Consider the following 19678-nt stretch of genomic DNA (forward strand, 5'->3'; position numbering starts at 1 on the left):
TCTCTCGGCCTTTGGCCAGTTTTGCAAGGATTCAGCAGATGCTGCCTTGGTGATAGGCAGGGTCATCCCGTACTTTGTCTGCCAAGTGTCTTCAGGGACACCTGGGGACTATATTTTTCAGCCACTTTGGACTGAGATACAGGATGCGTATGTGTGCCTGTGTGATTGTGCTGCTACTTGGGATGATGCTTCTCGGAAGTGCATGCCTAAGGCGGCAACTTCATGGCATTGTGATATAAAAGCTGGGCAATCATTCCTTTTGCAATGCAAGGTTTATTTTTGTATCTTTCCAGAGACAGAGAGAACATGGGCAAAGTTCCTGTATGCTTATTCCCTGGGGGTGTGGGTTGGGAAGTGGGGGTAGGGAGTGGGGGAGAGGAAGAGAAGGAGGGAGGGAAGAAAGAGAGAGAGAGAGAGAGAGAGAGAGAGAGAGAGAGAGAGAGAGAGAGAGAGAGAGGTGAACAATACACCTGAGGCTGGTTATGGCAAGGGGTGGCTGGGAGGGGAGGGGTCAGGTGGGGCTGGGTCAGGCATGGAAAATAATTTAACATCCGGTTTTCTGCCCTAATGACTGGCTGGGTAGGCATGGCTGGGAGGGGGAGTTGTGTGACTGTGTGGGAGTGAGTGATGTTGATTTGGCCACACCCACCCAGTCATACCAGTTGTTAAATTATTGGCTTCCGGTCTTTTCTTTTTGGAGGGAAATGCCTCCAAAGGGCTCTTTGAGTGTTTGTAGTGCCCTGACTTAGGCAAAGAAATATTTATTTAAATATATTTAAAGCTTCATGCCATCAAGAATTGCCCATTAAATAATTGCTCAACTGGCACCCTGCATCTTCTACTTTAGTTGGGAGTGATGCAGGGGTAGGCTTCAAAAATTTTAGCAACAGGTTCCCTGCCCAGTTGCTGGGTGGGTGTGGCCATGGTGGGTGTGGCCTAGTCAGTTTCCTGCACCATGATGGTGGAGTGTTTCTGCCTTCCCTGGGCTCTGGAGGCTTTCCTTGAGCCTCTGGGATGGCAAAAACGGCCTCACCAGGCTCTGGAGGCTCTCTGGAAACTGGAAACAGGCCTGTTTCTGGTCTTCCTGAACTTCTGGGAGCCCCATTTTTCATCCTCCTTCAGCTTCCATGTGCACCCTGCACCTGCATCCAAAACAGGCGGTGTGGGGACTCCTGGGAGGGGCGGGGTGGGTGGGTGGGCTGTTGTGTGCTCTTGTATTGTTGTGGTTGAAGCTGAAGTAGTCATTGACTGATAGGACATTGTAGCAGATTGTTAGGAATCTGTTCATCAATTAGTTGGGTTGGCAATATGTAAACCAACAATGTATGTTTGTAGCTTTAAGACAAAATCACTGTATTGATTTATACTATATTCCGATTGGTGGATTATATTGCAAATTACCATAAGAAGGAGCTAGAATCATAGCTTGCTCCCTCTGACATTCTGTCTCTCTGACATTCTGTCTCTCTGACATTCTGTTGCTATCTTAGGTTCTCTGTTGTATTTATGCTGTGCTTATACTTTGATATCTTTGTTTACTGTAAATGACAAAGGCAACCGGTAAGAAGACTTTGTAATTGGATATTCTTTAGACTGTTAAATGTATATGACCTGGGCCATTTATTGGACTGTGCTATTTCTTAAAGGAAACTTTAACTCAATGTAATGTATCTGTGTGTGGCTGAATATAACTACTCTCATAAACGTTTTCATGTGCATATCCTTGTTACTCAAGGGTTATTCTGTACATAACATTGGTTATGGGCCCAGAGAGATATTGAGAATCAGTGTGAATATACAGTTTCATATTCAGACAGCTGACTGTGGTTTATTGTTAAACTACCAATGGCACAAGAACAGTCAACAAGTATATCCCAGATAACCTGGTTGGATGGAACAAACTATGTTTCCTGGTCTATGAAGTGCAGCCTACTTCTGCATAAAGATGGATTATGGACTGTAGTTAATAGTCCACGGGATGTAACAGCTTGGGACCCATTGAATGATAAAGATAAAAAGAAAATAGCTGACTTTAATTGGGATAATGAAAAAGCTCTTAGTATAATTGGACTGACACTGAGTGATGAGCAGTTAGTCCATATTTGTGGTAAAAAATCTGCTGCTAGGTGTTGGGACATTTTGAAGAGGATTTATGTTTGAGATAGTGTGGGTGCACACATACACCTTACACATAAACTGTTTAGAGCCCGTCTTATAAAAGGTGACAATATGTTAGCTCATTTGGAGTTTATGAAAAGGACTTTAAAGAGAAAAGGAGCTGATTTTCTCGGAGTTGCATCAAGTTTACATCATTCTTTCTTTTTTGGATGAAACTTATGATGATTATGTATCTTCCCTGGAAGTTTTAAACAGAGATGAACTTACATTGACTGGCATAACTAGAAGACAAGAAGTCAAGAAGAAGGCAAGATAGAAATGAACTGAGAGAAAGACAACCACAGGAAGAAAAACTGTCTTCAACTGCTGATATTGTTAGGAAATGTTTTTCTTGTGGGATTAAAGGTCATATAGCCAGATACTGTAAAAAGGGTAAGAAACAGAATGCTATTAATATACAGAGAGCTTATAAAAATATTAGTTTAGCCATATCAAGTACAGCTACAACTGTAAATCATGATATGTGAGTAGTTGACAGTGGAGCATCGCAGTGTATAACTAAAAGTAAAGAGGGGTTTGTTAACATAACAAAGAGTAAACAGCATGTATCATTAGCTAATGGATGGAAATTGAGAGCATCTGGACAAGGTACTGCATATTGTTCATGTATTAATGAACGTACCTAATTAATGTACCTAGACTGATATTTAACTTGCTATCTGTAGGAGCAATGGTAAAAGCAGGATTTGTTGTAACCTTTCAGGGAGATAAATGTTTAATTGAAAAACAGGGTAAAAGCATTACTGCAAGATTGGATAATGGTTTGTTTATTATACATGATAATCCATTAATCAATGCTAACTCAGTTTATGAGAATAAAAAGCCTCATGATGAATGTATTCATCTGCTCCATAGACATATGGGACATATAACTTTCAAAATGCTAAAGAAAACTGTTGAGTTATCTAATGGTATAAAATTAAAACCTTGTACAAAGTATTTAAATTGCAATGCTTGCAATCAAGAAAAAAGCAAGGTAATTCCTGCAAATAGGATAAATGGATTCAAAACCAGTGAACCATTAGAGGTTGTTTTTGCTGGTATTATTGGACCAAAGAATCCTAGTTTAGGTGAAGCCTGTTACATATAAAGTATAACTGATTATTTTTCCAGCTTTGGTTTCTTCTTCTTTTTTTTTTTGAAAATTTTATTTGGGTTTTCACAAAAACAAAATACAAATAAAACATCTTTTTTGAAAATAGCATGGTCCCAGGTTATCACTTCTTCATACAGACACAAAACTCAATTTCATGCTCATTTTTATATTCTATTCCATATCTTATTACCATTTTATATTTTCTACATAGTTTTTCCCATTCTAATTTTCTCAACTTTGTTTTGATTATCTCAATTCAAATCATTATATTTATACTTTTGTCTGTCCTGTTACAATTTCACATTATCTTTTCTTATTAAACAAATTTTTCCCTGCAGTTACCAATTAGAGTATGACACCTTTATATCCTTTAATTTTATCCATTCAAGCTCTTATTTAAGCTTCAATGTATAGCTTTAAGATTATAGCATTCAATATAATACATAACTTCCAATCGAATTCTGCTTGGTACATTCTTAAAATAGACAATATATATATACATATACATATATACATATATACATATATACATATATACATATATACATATATACATATATACATATATACATATATACATATATACATATATACATACATACATACATACATACATACATACATACATACATACATATATATATATATATATATATATATATATATATATATATATATATATATATATTCTGAGGTTCTCGCGGGTATTTGTATGTGGATCTTTGGTTATTCAGGTTTTCTCCCGCCTAGATACTTCCAATCTTACGCGGGAGAAAACCCGAATAACCAAAGATCCACACATATATATCATCAGGCTTCTGTATAGTGTTAGTCTGTGAGTCAGACTTTTACAGTGGTTTCAGATTTAAATTTGGGGCAGCCTATTGCTGTGCCAGAATGGTTTTTCTTCATCCTGATTGGTTGGGAGTCTTGGTCTGTGTTTATTGGTCTCGGAGTTTGCTGTGTTCTGCTTGATTGGTGTCTCTAATATCTTCTGTCTGTTTTTTGGCTCTTTTTGTATCTTGATTGGCTGGCAGCATTGTGTTACTTTATTGGAGGCCTTTAGTGCAGCTTGGCTTCGGGTAAATGGACGGCTATCATTAGTTAGGAAGCTGGGTTTCATCTGGGTGCCTGGTTGGGGTGTGTTTGAGCTGGAGATATCAGGGGGATCTGTTTGTGCCCAGGTGTTTGCCTGGCTTGTGGTGTGGAGATTTTTTTGTTTGTGAGTGCAGAACACAGCAAAACACAGCAAAAAAAGCAGAACACAGCAAACTCTGAGACCAATAAATACAGACCAAGACTCCCAACAAATCAGGATGAAGAAAAAACCATTCTGGCACAGCAATAGGCTGCCCCAAATTTAAATCTGAAACCACTGTAAAAGTCTGACTCACAGACTAACACTATACAGAAGCCTGATGATGGCAGATGAGATTCTGCTGAAACGTTGCTACAACTTTAAAAGAACAACTACAATGACGTGGGAAAATACCCGAACCAAGCCGAACACCATATATATATATATATATATATATATATATATATATATATATATATATATATATATATATATATATATATATCACATTCCATTTCAATAAAATTCTATCATTAATATGCATTAATATGCATTAACATCTTTAACATTTCTTTTCAATTGAATATTATACTTCCTTGGGAACACTTATAAACTTTCCATAGTTAATTCTTTTTTTCCCATATTTGTCACTTATATTTTTATAAATCTTTACTAATAATTAAAAATGTTCCCTTTTAATTCTCTCAATCATTTTAATTCATTTATTTATTAACAAACATCCCACTGCATTACAATAAATATTTTATCCATCATAGTATTTTCTAAAGTTATTTCTATTTGTAATATAACAAAGCTATCTTATGTACCTTTGCAGAATCCCTTTTACAATTAAATTTTCACCCATTATCTCTAAACAAACTTATGGTTACAATCCTTATATCTTTTCCCTGTTTCTCCATTTCTTGTTTCTGTCTTTTACAACTTCTTTTCCTTCCCTTCTTCCCCCTCTTCTTCTCCCTCCCCTTTTTACCCCCTCGTCTCTCTATTTCTAACTCTCTCGTCTGTAATCCCCTCTTCTGTTGCTTTCTAATATTATACTTAGTATAATACTTAGTAACATGACTCACAATTCACTCCACCATGTCAGATGGTTCATAAAAATGGAAATTTTGGTCAATTCTTTCAGTGAATTCAGAACAGATTTTGTTTTGTGAGAGCATGGGTTCCATAATTTGGATGAAGTGTTCTCCATGATTGTCATCTGTAATGACAAATCCTACCCATTTCAATCCAAAGCACAGGAGGAGCTGGACTAAACCTTCATATTGGAGATCTTCATTGGGGGCCATTCGATAAAAAGGGGGAAAACGTGATTCATCTGTCACTACCAATTGAAATGAGCCATAGGAAATCTAAAAGAAAGAAAAGTGGGATAGGAAGCCATGACAAAATTTTGGTGGGCCACAGAGAAATGTCACCCCTCGAGCACCCCTCCAAAGCAATTGATCTAGGCTGTGCAGGAACACAATGTTGCACCACCCACATGGCCTGCAGGAATCCTCCTCACCTGCTCACTCCTCACTCCCTCGATCACCAGCTGTTCTGCTATGCCGGGAGATTTAGATTAGCTAGGAAGCAGGAAATGGTTGGAGATCTTGCTTTCTAGCTAGTCTTTAGATGTTCGGCTCTGCTTTAAGCATAGCCGAACCTTCTTTAGGACTGAAGATTCTATTACTCATTGCAGACTCATGGAAAGCAAATTTTGTGACAAACTCAGGTAGCTGATGGCAGATAGATAGATCACTGAATGATTCTGTGAGCAACTCAATCTGCCTGCCTGCTTTGCCTGATTTTGGATAAAAGTTGCTCTTTTTTTTATAAAAAATTCAATATTTACATACATGGTGTGTTGTGAGTTAACTCTGTGAGTTTGCTTGCTAGCAAATTTTATGTGACAGACTGAGCTAGCCAATGGCAGATAGATAGATCTCTAAATGTATCTGTGATTCTGTGAGCAACTCAATCTGCCTGCCTGCTTTGCCTGATTTTGGGTAAAAGTTACTCTTTTTTAAATAAAAAATCAATATTTATATAAATGTTTATAATATTTACATACAAGCCATGCCCAGCTAGTCACATGACCACCAAGCCACACCCACAAATTAGGCCATGCCCACAGAGCCGGTTAGTGGTCCCTGGAATTTAAAATTATGTGTTTGATGGTCCCTGAGGTCCAAAAGGTTGGCGACCCATGCTCCAAAGCACCTGAGGGCAAGACAAGAAGCAATGGTGGAAACTGATAAGGGAGAGAACCAATTTCCTGACAATTGTGAGTCAGTTAGTGGTAGCCAGAATAATCATGAAGATTCAAACAAATATGCTCTAAATTCTCTAAATGTGGATTCATTTTACAAGTTATGAAAGGAGCCATATACTCAAATGAAACTTAATCAAACCCTGTACATCTATATCTACATCTTTTGACTGATAAACCATGAAATTGCTTTGTGATGGGAAAATCAAGAGTTGATAAACCGTGTGGTGGTAGTAATTCCATAATCATGAAAATTCAAATATGCTCTAAAATTCTTTAAGTGTGGATTCATCTTACAACTTTGGAAAGCAGCCATATATTGAAGTGAAACCTAGATTAGTCAAATTCTACACCTTATATTGTGGTGTGGTGTGTTTTTTTTGGTCAAATTCTACATCTGATAAACCATGTTCCTTGATGGAAAAATGAAAAGATTATAATCTGTGTGATAATAGTAATTCCACAATTTCACCCATCCTAATCTATGGACCCAACCTGTGGGATCTTGAAAAGCTGCAAAATTTCTGCCATGCGTATGGATGTTTCAGGGCTCATCCCTCCAATGATTCCCATAACTTTCTTTTCAGTCCCACAAATATAGTTGGGGACAATTTTATGAAACTTAAAAAGCAGGTCCAGAGTGGTACGATAGGTCATTTGCGAATCAGAGTAGCTGTCATAGATGTGGAATCCAAGAGTGACATTGGGTAAGACATGTGGATCTTTGTTGATCTCTTTCACAGCAAACACTAAAGCCAAGATGTGCTGGTAGAACTTGGTCACCACACTGCAAATAAAGAGACTTGTTTCAAAAGAGAATTATGCTACGCATTATGCCACTAGAACAGAACAAAAAAGAACAGAATAACAGAGTGGAAACATCTTGGAGGTCTTCTATTCCAACTCCCTGTCAAGCAGGAAATCTATATCATTTCAGACAAATGATTGTTTAATCTCTTCTTAAAATCTTCCAATGTTAAAGCTCCTATAACTGGAGGAAAGTTGTCCCAGTGACTAATTGTTCTAGCTGTCAGGAAATTTCTCCTTAGTTGTAGTTTGGTTCTGTCCTTGATGACTTTCCATCCATTGCTTCTTTTTCTGCCTTCAGATGCTTTGGAAATATTGTGGAATTTTCACAATTTGTTTCTTAACATTTAAGTTTGATATCTTTATATAAAATATTTAATTGCACACTTCACAATTACTTAAACTGTGATAAACCATGCAAGTTAAAGGAAGGGTTGTTAGGAATATGAGTCACCTAACATCTATTTGGGTGAGAAATATATATAAACCAGGATAAACATTTTAGTACTATATCTTTAAGGGAATGCAAAGCTGCAATTGGCTGTGGTTTTTCAAACTGCCATAAGATGGAGCCAGAAACCTGGATTGTTTTTAGTCTTAGTCTCAGAAGAGAGTGTGTCTGAGTGAGTATCTCTGTTTCCTTCTGTTGGAAAGTATTGCCGTTGCTCCATTTCTTCTAATTGACTGATATTACTGGATTTAATGTAAGTCTGATACTGAACTGTTTTTTCACACTGGAATTTGATATTAGAATTATCCCTGGATGAAAACTGACTGATTTTACCTGTGAATGACTTTGGATTGCTTATTTTGGACTTTGCTTAATGTTTCTGGAAGTAAAAACCTACATTTACTGTACAGTGTATCTGTGTGCTCTGTGTGTATTATTCCAGCACTACTCTCAAATACGTCTCCCTGTATGCGCTCATTCTTCTAACGGGGAATTACCTCAACAAGGGTCTTCTACCTAGCTGAGTACAAAGTATTGAGCTATCTCAGATTAATAGGAGGAAGTATGAAAGACTTTACAGAAGGACTTGATTTCTGAAATATCACAATAGTTATTACGTAAAAGAGCTCTACAGAAGAATTCTTATTTTTCCTGTCCTTAGAAAAGAGAGATTATTTTCATCATAATACTTCATGCAAATTTTAGTCCTCTGTAAACTTTTGTTTAATCTATTGTCACCTTATTACAATAAGTAGCTCCTCAAAATCCAATCAAGGGGATTGAACGAGGTAAAAACTAAACATTTTGTTCTTTGAAAATGAGATAAAACATTGGATAGCAGTGACATTAAATTCTCCAGAAAAAGTGCCACAAAGCTATGAAGAGGTTACTGAATAGGAAATGGGTTGATTTTTCCATGAGAACCTGAGTTGAGTGAAACTAATTTATGGGTAAATATTTCAGGGGGGAGATCTCAGTAATTAGGAAAGTAAAGCTGAAGGACATAGCCATATACTTAGAAATTCATGTTTCCTTCCATCATTTCTCCTCTATGAGGGGAAGAAAAACCCACATTTCTACTATTACTGTGAACTTTTGTGTTTGAGCTTTGGCTTGCTCTTTCAAAGATCATAAACTGCTCTGTGACTTTTTTGAAATAGGACAAGTGGACCTCAAATATCTAATCCAGTGTTTGTCAACCTGTATATATAGATTTATAATTTAAATCTTGAGTTAAGTCTTAGGGATCAATGGCCATGGTCCATGGTCACAAAAGGCATTTAAAGGAGGTCTGTGGTGAAGAAAAGATTGAGAACAATGATGAAATAAATACATTAAAAATAGATACATTGTATTAATGTCTTCCCAAAGTTTTGAAAATTATTTTTTAATTCCCAGTCAATGCATTGCTGGTTGTAATGGTTTAAGAAAAGGATGAGTATAGAAGAAGACATATTTAAAATAATATAGAAACATTTATGTTATGGCGTATTAGTATTTTTTTTCTCCAACAGGTAAGAGATTCCAATTCCAATTTGGTCCGATCTAAGTATGGTATATAAAATCATACATTGCAATGTCCTACCTGTCAATGAATACTTCAGCTTCAACCATAACAACACAAGAGCAAACAGTAGATACAAACTCAAGGTTAACCGTACCAAATTTAATTGCAGGAAATACGACTTCAGCAACAGAGTGGTCAATGTCTGGAATACTCTACCTGACACTGTGGTTTCTTCCCCAAACCCCAAAAACTTTAACCTTAGACTGTCTACTATGGACCTCACCCCTTTCCTAAGAGGTCTGTAGGGGATATGCATAAGCGCATCAACGTGCCTACCTTCCCTGTCCTATTGTTTCTTTTATTTTTATTTTTTATTTTTCTTATATGTATCCATATATTCATAACTATGTTTTTACTTATACCTATTATCTTGTAAGCAATTGACAAAAATAAAAATAAATAAAAAAAAGTATCTGATCAATTGTCTTTTGGTTATGTTAGCAAATAGGATGCTGAATTAACAAAACATTTCTATTTATCAAGCCTTTTTAAAAGATTTGCCCATCATACATTTATATTCTTTAGCACACAATGATATAATCTTTCTGATTTATAGAGATGGAAAGAAGAGAAAAGGATTAGATTAAAATCAGGTGTGAGAGAGTGATTTCTTACAAAGGGATGTTAACTGATTCCTCAGATGGATGTCTATTGAAAATAATTTCAGGGAATATGTAGTGAACATGGGACATCAATCCACCAATGAGAAATTCTCCTTCTTGGTACCACTCCTGTGGAATTTGAATGGCTTCATCTCCAGTGCACTTAAGAGGCTGTACGTTCATGTACAATTCTGGAAGCAATAATATGGTAATAACACCCAACATTCCTTTTCATTTGGTCTATCCTATCTTGCTGTTGCCAGAAGTCTGAGGCTATTGTAAATACATTTATACTATAATAACATCTAGCTATGTTGAGATCTGTCTTAAGAATCTGTCATGCCTCAATAATTGATGTGATCCATTTTCTTCAGCCACTTAATTATGGATGCTCTTGATCTGAATGCCTGGTTTTTAGTCTATTTATCTATTTCAGTAGTTGTTTTTTAGGAATCACAGGAAGATGTTGGGCAACACAATATTTTCTCCTAGTACTATAGCTTTGAGTTTTATGGTCATATACATACCCTCCAAGATAGTTGTGCTGGTATTTTCACAGAGGTGGGATAATGGAGAATGTCAGCTCTGAAAACAATCAATAGTCTGGTAAACATTAGCAGAGAATCTACTATATATTTGTGCTATGAGCAGGAAATAAGTCACAAAATCATGGGAACCCAATGTAGGATACCTGTTATCTTGTTGCCCCTATGAAAACTTCAACCAGGTTTGAGGAATGACCCTCAGTTGGGAATGATATATGGAAGGTTTTTATCTATTCTTTGATTTGTCTCTGCTATTTCCTGAGAGCCATCTTGAAAGCCACAGGATAATGTAATCATAGTGTTTGCTATAACTGGAGAGCTGATAACTTTGCTTGTAAGAATGGTGAAGATGGATAATGTTTGTGAAATGCCAGAGGATGTTAGTGTTCCAACTAACAAACTCCAAACCAATAAACTCTGACACAGTCATTTTCTCAAAGTTCCATTTTATTAGAGTTGTCATATTGGCATATTTGGGAAAACCTAAATCTGAGAGTTCTGGGTTATCCCTTCCCAAAAGAAAATCAAAGATCATTCCCCTGCACCCACCAGTCCATCACATAATCCAATCAAACATCATCCCAACTGAAGACCTTCCTCTAAACTCTCCTCTACAGGTGCAGGGTCACTTGGCCTTGACTTTCTGTGAAAGAATTTTGTTGAGTCTAAATTTCTGCCTCTCTATGACATCCTCCCTCTCAAATTCCCAGGCATTAAATATGGCAGCCTCGAAGCTTCCAAATAAAATATGGCTTCCAAGGCTGACACAGGAAACTTTTTTCACTTACTTTTGGAGGTTGAGAAATTGAGCTCTGTAATGTGGCTCAGTGACCTATTGCCCAGAGTTATGTATATGAAATTTGTGGCCATTTATATGTTCAATTAATCAATCGATCGAGAAATCAATCAATCAATTTCCCTCTCACACACACAAACATACAAAGAGACTAATTTTAAGCTCCTAATATTTCACATATTGTGTTAGTAAAATGGCTGCATTCACTTCCAATGTATGAAATTCCCTCAATACATATAAATGGCAGAAACAGCCCTTATAACAGGAATCGCCAATCTTTTGGACCTCAGGATTGCTTTTCTGTATTTCCTTCCAAATGTGTTTTCTAAAAAATATGTAACTCTTGGGGTTTGAAATGTTTTATTAGTTGATTGGAATATAAAAGACAAAGGAAAATAACAACAAGGAGATACTAGGAGAGAGAAAAAAGGGAAAAAGATAATTTTGGGTAGAGGAAGAAAAGGATAAAAAAGAGTAGACTTCTGTCTCTTTTTAGCATAGCAGAAGACAATAAAATTATTGCCTCAGCTTTTTACTCTTCTAGTAGTATACGCTAGCCCTTTCTATAACATTAAAGTTATTTAATCAGCAAAACCAAAATCAAAGTTTTTTCCATCACAAGGATAAGCATTCTCCAAGCAGAAACAAAATGAAATATGTTCTTTTCTTTAAATAAATCATTGGATTTAACCATCTCCGCTTTTTTCAATGCTGTGGGAAGTAATGTATATTTCTGTTTGCATTTATTAATCTTTACAAGCCATCATCATTTATATCAACACAGTCCACTATATTCTTTCCGATTCTTTAACCTTAATTTAATCTTAACTGGGATACAGGCTACAGAAATGAACTTTCAGGCATAAGTCCATTGGGCTGCTATAAATCTTACCTATTTGTCTGGATATCATTTTTTCTGGACACTGAGCACAAGCATAGCAGCAAAATTTTCCCCCTTTGATCTTGTTCTTTCTTTTTCCAAGAGAACATGGCTCATTACATAATGAGAGAGGTGGTACCTATCCCCAAATAAACAAAAAGAGGTCATTATTTTTTTATTTTATTCTGTTTTACAGCCAATGAATAAGAACTAGAGTGTTAATAGTCAGTCCTGCCATAAAACAGACAAGTTAACCTTGGAAAGATTGCTGAAACCAGGAACACAATTGAAGTTGTATTTCATTTATTTTTAGTTTAGTTAAAGTGTAATTAATGGGGTGGTGTGTGGATGTGAACCTGGGAGTGGGCATGGCCAGGTGGGAATGGTCATGGTGGGTATTTGACACAGGCTCAAGATGCTTTTTTTCCCTTCTCTCTTTTCTTTCCACAGTTCTTTACTATAACCATTTTTCTATCTCTTCTACCAGATGTTTTATTTTTTATTTATTTTATTTGTCAATCGCTTACAAGATACAGGTATAAGAATAAACATAGTTTTGAATATTTGAGATAGATACTTATTTATTTATTTATTTATTTATTTGATTTGCCAATTGTTTACAAGATAATAAGTATAAGTGTATACATAGTTGTGAATACATGAAATGGGTACATATAAGAAAAATAAAAGAATAAGAGAAACAATAGGACAGGGACGGTAGGCACGTTGGTGCGCTTATGCACGCCCCCTACAGACCTCTTAGGAAAGGGGTGAGGTCAATAGTAGACAGTCTAAGGTTAAAGTTTTTGGGGTTTGGGGAAGAGACTACAGATTCGGGTAGAGTATTCCAGACATTGACCACTCTATTGCTGAAGTCGTATTTCCTGCAATCAAGTTTGGTGCGGTTAACTTTGAGTTTGTATCTATTGTGTGCTCTTGTGTTGTTATGGTTGAAGCTGAAGTATTCATTGACAGGTAGGACATTGCAATGTATGATTTTATATACCATGCTTAAGTCAGACCGAAGACGGCGTAATTCAAGGTTTTCTAGTTCTAGAATTTCAAGTCTGGTGGCATAAGGTATTCTACAACGAGTAGAAGAGTGGAGAACTCTTCTTGTGAAATATTTCTGGACTTTCTCAATTGTGTTAATATCAGATACGTAATGAGGGTTCCAGACTGATGAACTGTATTCGAGTATTGGTCTAGCAAATGTTTTGTATGCTCTGGTTAGTAGTGTGATATTACCAGAGAAAAAGCTACGTAGGATTAGGTTAACAACTCTTAATGCCTTTTTGGCTATGTAGTTGCAGTGGGCTCTAGCACTTAGATCATTAGAGGTGAGTATTCCAAGGTCCTTTACAGAGCTTGGGTCATCAACAAGATCTTGGCTATTCAGCTTGTATTTTATTTTCTGATTTTTTTTGCCAATATGTAGGACAGAGCATTTATTTGTTGAGATTTGAAGTTGCCATTTGTTTGACCATTCAGATACATAGTCAAGATCTTTTTGTAGGGTAGCAGTATTGTCTGTGGTATTGAACAGCTTTACATCATCAGCGAAGAGAACGCAATTGCTCTTAATATGATCACAGAGGTCGTTTATGTAGAGTATGAAGAGAGTTGGTCCTAGAACACTGCCCTGGGGGACACCACTATTGACAGGTACTGGATTTGATAGGACGCTCCCGATTTTGACCATTTGTTGTCTGTTTGACAGGAATGCTTCTATCCAGTTATTCAGTTGTCCAGAGATACTATAGGATTTTATTTTTAGGAGTAGTTTGTCGTGTACCACTGAATCAAAGGCTTTAAAGAAGTCTATGTAGATTGCGTCTATTGCTTTGCCTTGGTCGAGTTGTGTCGTCCATATGTTTTTGCAGTGTAAGAGTTGCAGATTAGAGGATAGTTTTTTTCTGAAACCAAATTGTTTATTGAGAGTAGGTTGTTTGTCTCTAAGTGGAGGATGATGGATTGGTTAATTATAGATTCCATGACTTTACAGGTGACGCAGCATAAGGAGATTGGCCTGTAATTTTCAACTAGGCTTGGGTCTCCCTTTTGAAGATGGGGATGACTGTGGCTTGTGACCATAGGTTAGGCAAGGAGCTGGTCCTGAAAGATTTTTCAAAGATTATGCTTAGAGGTTTGGCTATGGCAGTGGATAGCTTTCTTAAGAAGTAGGCACATATTCCATCCGGTCCAATAGATAGAGATGGTTTTAGATTGCGTAGTGATTTTTAACATTGTCTTCTGTGAAATCGATATGTATTAGATCATTGTTGTTATCTGTGGTACGGCTAGGAAATACTGGGCATGATCCATTGCTGTTTACAAATACTGAGCCAAAGAATGTGTTAAAGAGGGTTGGCTTTAATGGTGTCGTCGTTGCAGTCTTTACCATCAGGTCCTATCAAGGGAGGGATGGACCTTGAGTCTTTTAGTTTGTTGTTTACAAAATTGTAAAAAGCACGGGTGGAATTGGTGCTTAGAAGGTTTTCCTCTTGTTTAATGTGATAATTGGTGCATTCGGTCTTTATCTGGTGGCATAAATTTTTGTATCGGTTTTTGAAATTGGCAACGTGACCAGATTTGTTTTTCCGCCAGAGTGATCTCTTTTTGGATTGAAGTTTCCTTATTGATATGGGTAATCTGCTTTTTTGTTTTGTTTTGGGAGTTGTTGTTGGAACATATAGTTTGATGACTCTTTTGACTTCAAGTAAAAATATGTTGTAATGGTCTTCAACGGTATTGCATCTAGTGAATAGAGATTGCCAATCAAGGGATGAGAGATTGTTGTCTATAAGATCATAGTTGCCTTTTTGAAGTTATAATTGGGGATTACATCATTGTGGTGATTTTTGTGTGGACGTATGTTGAGACAAAAGTCAATCATATTGTGGTCACTACTGGAAAGGGGTTCTTTAGTTTGTATTCCGTAAATTAAATTCAAACTATTGCAGAAGATGAGATCGAGGCAGTTGTTTAGTCTAGTATTGTTGGTTACTAGTTGTTCCAGTCCCAGATTTGTAATAGCATTGTAGAAGTTTGTGTGTATGATTATAGAAGAAACAATAGGACAGGGACGGTAGGCACAATTGGTGCACGTATGCACGCCCCCTATAGGCCTCTTAGGAGGGTGGTGAGGTCAATAGTAGATAGTCTAAGGTTAAAGTTTTTGGGGTTTGGGGAAGAAACATTGACCACTCTGTTGCTGAAGTTGTATTTTCTGCAGTCAAGTTTGGTGCAGTTAACCTTGAGTTTGCATCTATTGTGTGCCCTTATATTGTTGTGGTTGAAGCTGAAGTATTCATTTGCAGGTAGGACATTGCAATGTATGATTTTATATACTATATTTAGATCGGACAGGAGGTGGCGTAGTGCTAGGTTTTCTAGGTCTAGAGTTTCAAGTCTGGTGGCATAAGTTATTCTGCAATGAATAGAAGAGAGGAGAACTCTGCTAGTGAAATATTTCTGGACTTTTTCAATTGTGTTAATATCAGATACGTAATGTGGGTTCCAGACTGATGAGCTGTATTCTAGCATTGGTCTAGCAAATGTTTTGTATGCTCTAGTTAGTAGTGTGATATTAGCAAAGAAGAAGCTATGTGGGATTAGATTAACAACTCTTAATGCCCTTTTTGACTATGTACTCATCAGATATGAGTACTCCAAGGTCCTTGACAGAGTTTGGATTCTCAACAAGGTCTTGACTATTTAGCTTGTATTTTATTTTCTGATTTTTTTGCCAATATGTAAGACAGAGCATTTATCTGTTGAGATTTGAAGTTGCCATTTGATTGACCATTCTAATACATAGTCAAGATATTTTTGGAGGGTAGTAGTATTGTCTGCGGTGTTGAATAGCTTTTCGTCATCAGCGAAGAGAGCGTAGTTGCTCTTAATATGATCACAGAGGTCATTTATGTAGAGTATGAAGAGAGTTGGTCCTAAAACACTGCCTTGGGGGACACCACTGTGGACAGGTACAGAATTTGATAGGACACTCCCAATTTTGACCATTTGTCTGACAGGAATGCTTCTATTCAATTATGCAGATGTCCAGAGATACCGTACGATTCTCGTTCTAGGAGTAGTTTGTCATGTACCATTGAATCAAAGGCTTTACAGAAGTCTATGTAGATTGCATCTATTGCTTTGCCCTGATCGAGTTGTGTAGTTCATATGTTTTTGCAGTGTAATTGTTGCAGATTACAGGATAGTGTTTTTCTGAAACCAAATTGTTTATTAGAGAGTAGGTTGTTTGTCTCTAAGTGGAGGATAATGGATTGGTTAATAATTGATTCCATGACTTTACAGGTGATGCAGCATAAGGAGATTGGTCTGTAATTTTCACCTAGCCTTGGGTCTCCCTTTTTGAAGATGGGGATGATCATGCTTTGTGACCATAGGTTAGGCAAGGAGCTGGTCCTGAAAGATTTTTCAAAGATTATGCTTAGAGGTTCTGCTATGGCAGTGGATAGCTTTTTAAGAAGTAGGCACATATTTCATCCGGTCCAATAGATAGGGATGGTTTTAGATTGCGCAGTGCTTTTCCAACAATGTCTTCTGTAAAATCGATATGTATTAGGTCATTGTAGTTGTCTGTGGTTCGAATAGGAAGTACTGGGCTTGATCCATTGCTGTTTACAAATACTGAGCCAAAGAATGTGTTAAAGATGTTGGCTTTGATGGTATCATCGTTGCAGTCTTTTCCACTAGGTCCTTTCAGGGGTGGGATGGACCTTGAGTCTTTTAGTTCATTGTTTACAAAATTGTAGAAAGCATAGGTGGAATTTGTGCGTAGAATGTTTTCCTCTTGTTTAATGTGATAATTGGTGCATTCAGTTTATATCTGGTGATATAAATTTTTGTATCAGCTTTTTTTTTTTTTTTGGTAAAAGTTTTATTGATTTTAACAACAAATAAAAACACGTAAAACATAAAACATAACATAAGAACATCATCATTCTTCATAAATTTACAGACAGTGTATCGGTTGGTTTACCACTCCTTTTTGTGCATCCATTTCATAGTCATCATAATAATTATGTTACATAATAACTCATATTATCAATCAACAATTATATATCCTAATATCATTATTAAACAATCATTTGACTATAATTTTACTAATTCATACTTAAGCGAGATAACTATAATTTAGTTAATTTATTTTATAACAGATCGTAAAATCATACCAAATCTATCTTAATAAAATATTCTAAAAATGTTATCAAAACCAAAAAAAATGTATATTCATTATTTCCTAGGTTTCTAAATATTCTATTATTATATTGTATTATCTAACCATTGATAAAAAAGACCCCAAACTTCATAAAATTGTTTATCTTCTTGTTCTCTAATTTCAAATGTCAATCTACTCATTTCAGCACATTCCAGTATTTTCTTAATAATTTCTTCCTCTAATGGTATTTTCTCACTCTTCCAATTTTTAGCAAATACAATCCTAGCTGCTGTTAACACATTTACAATCAAATACTTTAAGTTTTTATTAAATATATCAGGTAAGATTCCCAATAGAAAAATCTCTGGTTTCAAATCTATATGTTCTTTTGTCATTTCTTCCAACCATATGCGAATTCTAGTCCAGTATTTCCTGGCCTCCTCACAAGTCCACCACATATGGTAATATGAGCCAGGGATCTGATGACATTTCCAGCACTTTTCAGATTTGTTCTTGAACATTCTTGCTATTCTTGTCGGGGGAAAATGCCACCTGTAAAACATCTTATACAAATTTTCTTTATATGCTACTGACATTGTTATTTTATAATTTTGACACCACAATTTTTGCCATTTCTCTAAATCAATCCCATATCCAAAGTTCTTCCCCCAAACAATCATTGTTTCTTTGACTTGTTCTTCCTCTAATTTAATTTCCAACAAATAACTATATAGTTTTTTAATCACTTTTTCATCAGAACCTGTCAAAATCCTATCTAAATCAGTCAATTTATCATAAAATCCTTCTGTTTTAGAATCTTTAAGATACCTTGAGTGTATTTGCGCATATGAAAACCAATTCATCTTTATATCTTGTTCTTCTAACTTTTGCATCGTTTTAAGTTCACCCTTTTCATCCAGTATTTCCCCATATCTAACTGTTTGTTCCTTCTTATAAATTATGGGATAGGAAAAAGCTTCGATAGTTGATAACCAAACTGGTATTTTCAAATAACATTGTTTCTTAATTTTCTCCCAATTCAACCATAACGATTCCCGTATATAGTGCCTTCTGAAATAACCCTGCGATTTAGTTCCCTTATACCATAAAAAAGCATGCCAACCCAATAATAAGTCATGTCCTTCCAATGCCAGTAATCTAGACTTTCTTAACGTTATCCATTCTTTAGCCCACATTAAGTTTGCAGCTTGATAATACAACTCCCAATTAGGAAGGCCAAATCCTCCTCTAGTTCTAGCATCCTGTAAAAGTTTTAGTTTTATTCTCGCTTTCTTACCTTGCCATATATACTTCAATACAATTTTATTTAATTCATTAAAGTAGTCTTTGCCAAGCCTAATTGGTATTGTTTGAAACAAATATAAAATTCTGGGTAAAATATTCATTTTAATTGTTGAAATTCTACCTATCAAAGATAATTGTAGATTTTCCCATTTTTTCAAGTCAGATGCTATCTGCTGTTTAAGTTTAATATAGTTATTCTCTTTCAGTGTAGTACATCTTGACGTCAAAAATATCCCCAAGTATTTAACTTTATTCGTAACTTGAATTTTCAATAGGTCTGCCAACTCTTCTCTTTGCCTTAATAACATATTTTTTGTCAGAATCTTTGTTTTGTCTTTATTTATTTTCAAGCCAGCCATCTCACCATACGTCTCTATCTTTTCCAGTAATTTTAAAGCTGTCTCTAGAGGGTCTTCCAGAATAAAGACCAAGTCGTCCGCAAAGGCTTGCAATTTAAATTCCTCCTTTTTAACTTTCATTCCTTTTATATTTGTATCCTCTCTAATATTTCTATTTAACACTTCCAAAGTCAATACAAATAACAAAGGGGATAATGGACATCCTTGTCTTGTGCCTTTTTTAATATTGATAGGGTCTGTAAATTCTCCGTCTATCATCACTTTTGCTGTTTGCTTGTAATATATGGCTTCTATTGCTTGAATAAATTTTCTAGCAAAGCCCATCTGTTCCAATAATAATAACATAAATCTCCAATTCACGTTATCAAATGCCTTTTGGGCATCTAAGAATATCAAAGCCATTTGCTTTTCAGGGTGTGCCTCATAGTATTCCAAAGTGTCCAAAATTACTCTCATGTTGTCTTTAATTTGTCTCTTTGGTAGAAATCCATTCTGATCAGGATGGATAAAATTATTTAGGTATTTTTTTAGCCTTTCTGCCAAAATTGAAG

The 19678-nt window shown here is 35.9% G+C and overlaps 1 long non-coding RNA gene across 1 annotated transcript in view; it reads right to left on the minus strand.

The window, feature by feature from the left end:
* LOC148129096 (uncharacterized) overlaps positions 1-18863 on the minus strand; it is a 273474-nt gene extending 254611 nt beyond the window's left edge. The window contains exon 1 of the long non-coding RNA XR_015746023.1: positions 18761-18863. This is a non-coding gene — a long non-coding RNA (uncharacterized LOC148129096). The remainder of the gene's footprint in view (positions 1-18760) is intronic.
* Positions 18864-19678: the final 815 nt, after the last annotated feature.

The sequence above is a fragment of the Notechis scutatus genome, chromosome Z (assembly GCF_049901735.1).
Source record: "Notechis scutatus isolate UNSWTSFEM ecotype Mainland chromosome Z, rNotScu1.2, whole genome shotgun sequence".
Lineage (NCBI taxonomy): Eukaryota > Metazoa > Chordata > Lepidosauria > Squamata > Elapidae > Notechis > Notechis scutatus.